This window comes from Sciurus carolinensis, chromosome 7 (genome assembly GCF_902686445.1).
Source record: "Sciurus carolinensis chromosome 7, mSciCar1.2, whole genome shotgun sequence".
NCBI classification, from domain to species: Eukaryota; Metazoa; Chordata; class Mammalia; order Rodentia; family Sciuridae; genus Sciurus; species Sciurus carolinensis.
In genome coordinates, this window is record NC_062219.1 from 153,241,187 (window position 1) to 153,247,394 (window position 6,208).

Consider the following 6,208-nt stretch of genomic DNA (forward strand, 5'->3'; position numbering starts at 1 on the left):
AGCCACCAAGAGATACAAATTCAGATATTCTTGTCCCTTGGAAAAATACTAGGAAAGCAAAATTGTTTGAATTAACTCCAGGAGGGACTGAATATTTTCACTAGAAAAACACGGCTGCTAGCACAGGCCCCACTGAGAGCAAGGAGGAAAGAGAAGAGATTAACCAGCATCGTAGATCCTCCAGCAACCAAGGAAAAACAATTCTTTAAGGACCCCTGACTTGGGATCCCTGGATTCTAAGGCCCTATGAAAATAAGAAGAGCCTGACACATTTTTAACCTGTCAAAAATACTTAACAACAATGAAATATTTATCTACAATAAAATATTCTGAGCTCACTAAAATGAGAATATAGACATTGGTTGTTATACAGAAGTTCATTTCATTTGATGTTACATGGTAGGAATTTCCAGATCCTTTGGAAAAAAAATCATGAAAAAGTACTTTATGTTTAAACAAGAACTTCAAAACTCCTGCCCAGGGGAATCCTGGTGGTTAAGGTGGTAAAGTAAAGCATGGAAAAGTAAAGCCATGATACAAGTGCCAGCACTGCTTCTCTGCTCTGCTCCCTGCAGCTCTTGAGATGTAGTTATGACTGCAATCAATACTCTGGCTTGTGCCAGAACATTAAAAAAAAAAAAAAAAAAAGAAAGAAAGAAAAAGAGTAGAGCCTCCCCAGGTCCAGATTGGTGGAGAGCACAGTAAGAATGTCCCGGAGGAGAACTCAGAGAGACCATAGGCAGACTCGTAGACCCATCACAGAGACCCCTCCCCACACGCCAACCCGACGGATCTGCATTGGTGGGGCTTAATGAGAAATGTAGCTACAGGAACTTCTAGCCCCCTTACTCCAACCAGACAAGCCAACACTATGCCATCAACAGAGCCAAGGGCACTCTGTGGTGCTCCACTGACAGAGGAACCCCACTATTTTATTTGAGGTTGCTACCTGCTATGTTTTGTGTATGGTTTCAATGTGGCCCCCAAAGGATCACTTGCTCGACACTTGGTTCCCAGTGTGGTGGTGTTGAGGTGGTCGGGCCTGGAAGGGGTGGGGCCCAGTGGAAGGTAATCACATCCTGGGAGCACACCCTCTGAGGGGACTAAGGCTAGTCTCAGGAGTGAGTGAGCTTGTTAGAGTCAGGTCATGCACTTGGTCCCCTTCTGCATGCGCGGAGTTCCCTTTCTGCTCCTCCACCATGTTGAAATGCAAATTGGGGAGCCAGAGGCCAAATCAATGGGGCCACTCATTTCAACCTCAAAAACGGTGAGCTAAGTAAACTTTTTTTAATAAATGAAGTACCCTGCCTCAGGTATTTTGTTACAACAACAACAACACACACACACACACACACACACACAAATACTACCATTGTGAGTACATACTAAGAACAAAGGACCCACCCTCTCATTCTCCTCCTCACTGTCACCTGTTCTTCCTCCAGCCCAGGGGTGTTGGTGCATGTGCCTGGTGGAGCCTCTCCTAGATCCCGCTGCCCTGTCTCCCCAACTCTGTAAGCGATCTCCTGCACTCTACAACCCCACTTGTGATCTGTGTGCTAAAACTCACATGGATACATCTAGCCTAGACTTTCTCCCCAGATCCAGACCAACATACCCAAGTGTCTATCCTGTTGCCTGTTTATTTGACAGTCCCAAACTCTGCATGCTCAACACACAACTCACAACCTTCCCTCATTCACACCCTCTTGCTCCCACCATAATGATACGTTTTGTCTCTACCTTCTGTTGTGGATTAAATCATAGGTCCCTCAAATCTGTCCATCATTCGAGGCCCTAATGTTCAGTATTTCGAATGTGACTGTATTTGGAAGCAATTAAGTTAAAATGAGGCTGTTAGGGTGTTCCTAATCCAAAGAGTAGTGTCCTTAAAAGAACAGTTAGGACACAAAGAGACATCAGAGATGTGCTTATGCAGAGGGAAGACCACATGAGGACCCAGGAAGGAGCCAACTGCAAACCAAAGCGACAGACCTTGGGAGAAACCAACCATGTCCACACTGCCACCTTGGACTTCCAGCCTCCAGGACTGTGAGAAAACAGATCTCTGCTGTTCAAGCCCCACTCTGCAGCCCTGGCAAACCAATTCACCAGCCGCCAAGTCCTCCCCACTCTGCAGCCCTAGCAAACCAATACGCTTGCCGCCAAGTCCTCCCCACTCAACTTCCTGAATCTCTCCTAGTCTGTCCTCTGTATCCACTGCACCTGTCCTAGTCCAATCCCCTCAGATCTCCTAGAGTGCCCCCCGCAGCCTCCAGGGCTCTTGCCCCTCTACCATCCAGTCCCCAGAAGGAGGGCAGAGTGATCGTGTAAAAATGGAAACAGAATCCTTGCCACAAACCCCTTGAGAATGAAATCAAAACTCCTAATGAGGCCGACAAAGCCCAGCCTGATCTGGCCGCTGCCCAGCCTCTGGTCACCACCTGCCACAAGAACAGTCACCCCCGAGAGTTCTTCCTGTGCACAAAGGCACTAGCCTTCCCACGCATCATTACCCTGTTGGAAAGTTCCGTTAGCCTTGCTGTCATCTGCATGGTGATGCTCATGCATGCTTTTGATATCAGCCTAAATGTCACTTCCTCAGAAAGACTATCCCTGGCCACCCAACCTCGGTCAGCCTCCTCTAAATCCCGACAGAATGTGTTCCTGCTCTTCCATAGCACTCATGATGACCATCTGCATGGTCATGGTCTGAACATCTGTCTCTGATATACAAGCTCCCCAAAGCTGAGTTTTCTCTTTTTGGTAGGTATTCCCAGCTGAGGCCCCAACAGCAGAGAACTCATCTCCTAAAGGTCTGCTCTAAAGCTAGGATGACTTCATTTTGATATCCTTGACAAATTAAATTTGCAGAATCTACTTCCAAATGACATCACATTCTGCAGTTCCAGATGAACATATATGTGCTGTGGTGGGGGAGGGGTGCTATCGACCCCCCACAGACAGGGGCTTTGTTTCCTTCTTTTATCCCGAGAACCCAGGATAACATTGGGCAGGTCATTTATTCTTGACTCCTTTGTAAAATCAATGGCTGCACTAACAAAAGAATAAAAGAAGTGCAAAAGGGGTCAGAGGAGCCCCCAACCAAGGTGCCAAAACAAAAGCCAGTTGAAGATGGAGTAGCAGATGCAAACTCTAAAGGGAATCACCTGGGAATCCATTGCACAATTCTTGGACCCCATCCTCCAGATGAAAAACGCAAGTCGAAAGACTAAGGACTTGGCTAGAGGTGGAAGACAGGGCAGAGGCTGGGCTTGTGAGTAGGACATCCAAAGGAAAGGGGAAGGGTACCCGCTCACTTCAAGTCTAGAGAGAGGAGTTTCTCAAGGGGACCCCAGGAATCTGAGGGGTTTCACAGACTTACACATGAGCAAGCAACAGCAGTTTTGCAGATGGAAGAAACCATTTCTTCTCTAAAAATACATGAATCCTGGGATGCAGAGGTGATAATCAAAATATCACCCTGGGGGTGTTTTTAAAGGATCTTGCCCCAAAGAGAATATGAGGGGGGTGGGAATCTCTTCATTAGAGGCAAAAAGGGGCAGAGCTCAAAATGACCAGGAAGGATGCTGTCCTTCTCAAGGGAATGGCAACCAGAAGGGCCCAGGAGGAGGCAGGGGAGAAGTCCTCTGAGAACCCCACAACATGAACCAAAATAAGAGTCAGCTCAAAGCCTGCCCCACCTGGAGAGCACAATGCCATCCTTCAAAAACAATGTCCAGTTTCTCTTACCTTGCATCACTATGGGGAGTACTACAGAAATGCTCACCTGCCTCTGGGCCCAGCAAGGAGAGGGGAGCCAATCTTTTCTTTGAATGAAGAGTAAAGTGTAAATTAATACACTGGATCTAACGCTGCAGATTACTGAATTGATATTAATATATAGGCTGGGCATTTGGAGTTACTGAGACAAAGCCACCAGAGAACTGCAGGGCCAGAAAGACATGGAAGCTGCCCAAGTTACAAGGGGAGGACTGGCCCTACTCCACAGGTTAAAGGGACTGCAAAGGACAAAAAAAAGTGACTTCTATGCTGACACCCCATGAGTCCCACTGTTCTAAGTCCTCGTCCTAGTGGTATCAGGTGATCAGTTACACAATCCCTACTGGCTCAAGAAGGAGAGCAGTAAGGAACGGTCTGGTGGGAGAACACAACTGGGTGGGTCCTGAAGGGCCAAGGAGGTACGGCTAGACAGTTACTGGTATATCACACCCCAGGTCGTAGATTTCTGGGTGGGTACGCAACAGAATGTGAGGCTGGAACTTAGGAACCCATGCACCACGGAGCTGAAGAGAGAAGGAGGCAGATCAAGGCATGTCGAGGTTAAATTGTTACACAGGTGCAGAAATCTTCTGAGATCCTGTCATGGATGGGCATAAAAGGAAGGCACAGATCCAGGGTCCATTTCCTACCATCCTACGAGAGCTGCTCTCAGGTCTCTGGTAAGCTCCATAGTCACAGCCAACACACATGGTACATGCGATTCTCACTTCTCATCATACCAGGTCAGTGCACTTTGACACGACTGATCACTTTCTCAATCTTGAAACACTTTCCTTACTTCACTTCAGGGATCCCACCCTCTGATTTTATGCCTCCATCTTGGTCCATCATAATCTTTTGCTGAATCCATCTCCTCTTCTTAACCAAATGCCAGAGAGCCTAGAGCTCAATCCGAGGACCTTTTCTCTCTGCTGCTTAACTTGCTCCCTAGGAAATCTCATCCAGTCTTCTGACTTTCAATATATATACCAGTTTCAAATGTATGCATCTAGCTCCAAAAATTTCCCCTAAATTCCACACTGTTTATTTGACATCTGCTACTAGACAGATATAGTAGCTCTCTAAAGTTTAGTATGTCCACAACCAAACGCCAGATCATAAACTATTTCTTTTACCAAACTGCTCCTCTCCAAAAGTCCATATCTCAGTAAATAACACTCCTATTTCCCAGCTGTTCAAGCTGAAAACTTTTGAGACAACTTTTATGCCTCTTTCTCTCACATCCCATCTATAAACCTCGTCAATTCAGCCCTCAACATATAACGACACACCCATCCCATCTTCCTTTCTCCACCACCTCCACCTTAGCCAAACTGTCACCACACATCTCTCTGTAGCCTCTTTCCCATGCAGTCAGAGTGCTCTGTTAAAAATAATATAGGCTGGCGATGTAGCTCAGTGACAGAGCATTTGCCTAGTACACGTGAGGCCCTGGTTTTGATCCCTAGCACAGCCAAAAGAAAGCAAAAGTTAAAGAAAAACTAAAAGTAAATCAGATTAATACCTCTCTGCTCATGACTTCTCTGCTCAGAGTCCCACAATGGCTCCCACCCTTCTCAGATTAAATTCCAAATTCTTACCATGAATTACAGGGACATGTGTCTGCACAGGTGCCAGATTTTTCCTAAGGCTTTGAAAGGGTCCCCTGAAAGCAGTCTCACTGTGCTGAAGGCAAAGTTTAAAAGAAAAAAAAAATTAGTTATCACATATTTTCTCAGAGAATTATTTGTGAAACCATTGGTCACATATTTTAAAAAGATTTAGCACATCATTAAAGTGAAAAATCTACCTGCCATGTTCTCTCTACTTAGCGCTCTTTCCAGACCACCTGGAAGCAATGCTGGAAGCAATCCTTAGCCCTCAAAACTCAAGTCAAACTTCTCTTCTGTGGTCTTCTCCTTGTCGACTGCCTTCCTACTCCATTCAATCTGAGCCTCCTACCCTGAAGAATAAATGATTCATGTCTTTTCAACTCCAGGTTTGTATGCAGAAATTGAATGGAAATCTGGAAAACTCCAGTTGCTTTGCATTACTATTGTGGAAGAGAAAATAAATCCAATGACTCACATTTTTAAAAATATGTGTGTATACTGTATATAATGTGCTCTCAGAATTACTATTTTTATATCTTAAAGATTGAAATTGGAGTGTTTTGCTATATTCAGAAAATAAAGTACACAAGCTTTTTTCTTTCTCCATAATACACAAATTAATGTTACCTTGAAATTGATGCTATCTTTTATCTTGTTAAACACAGAACATAAATCGTGTGTTTCTCATTCCTAACTAGCAAATTATTATATCATTCCTTATGACAATTGAGTATTTTTGGCTGCATTAAACTTAAATGTAAATGAAGTGATTTGAGGATGGTTTTATAGCCTCTGGCTTCCAAATTGCAGGT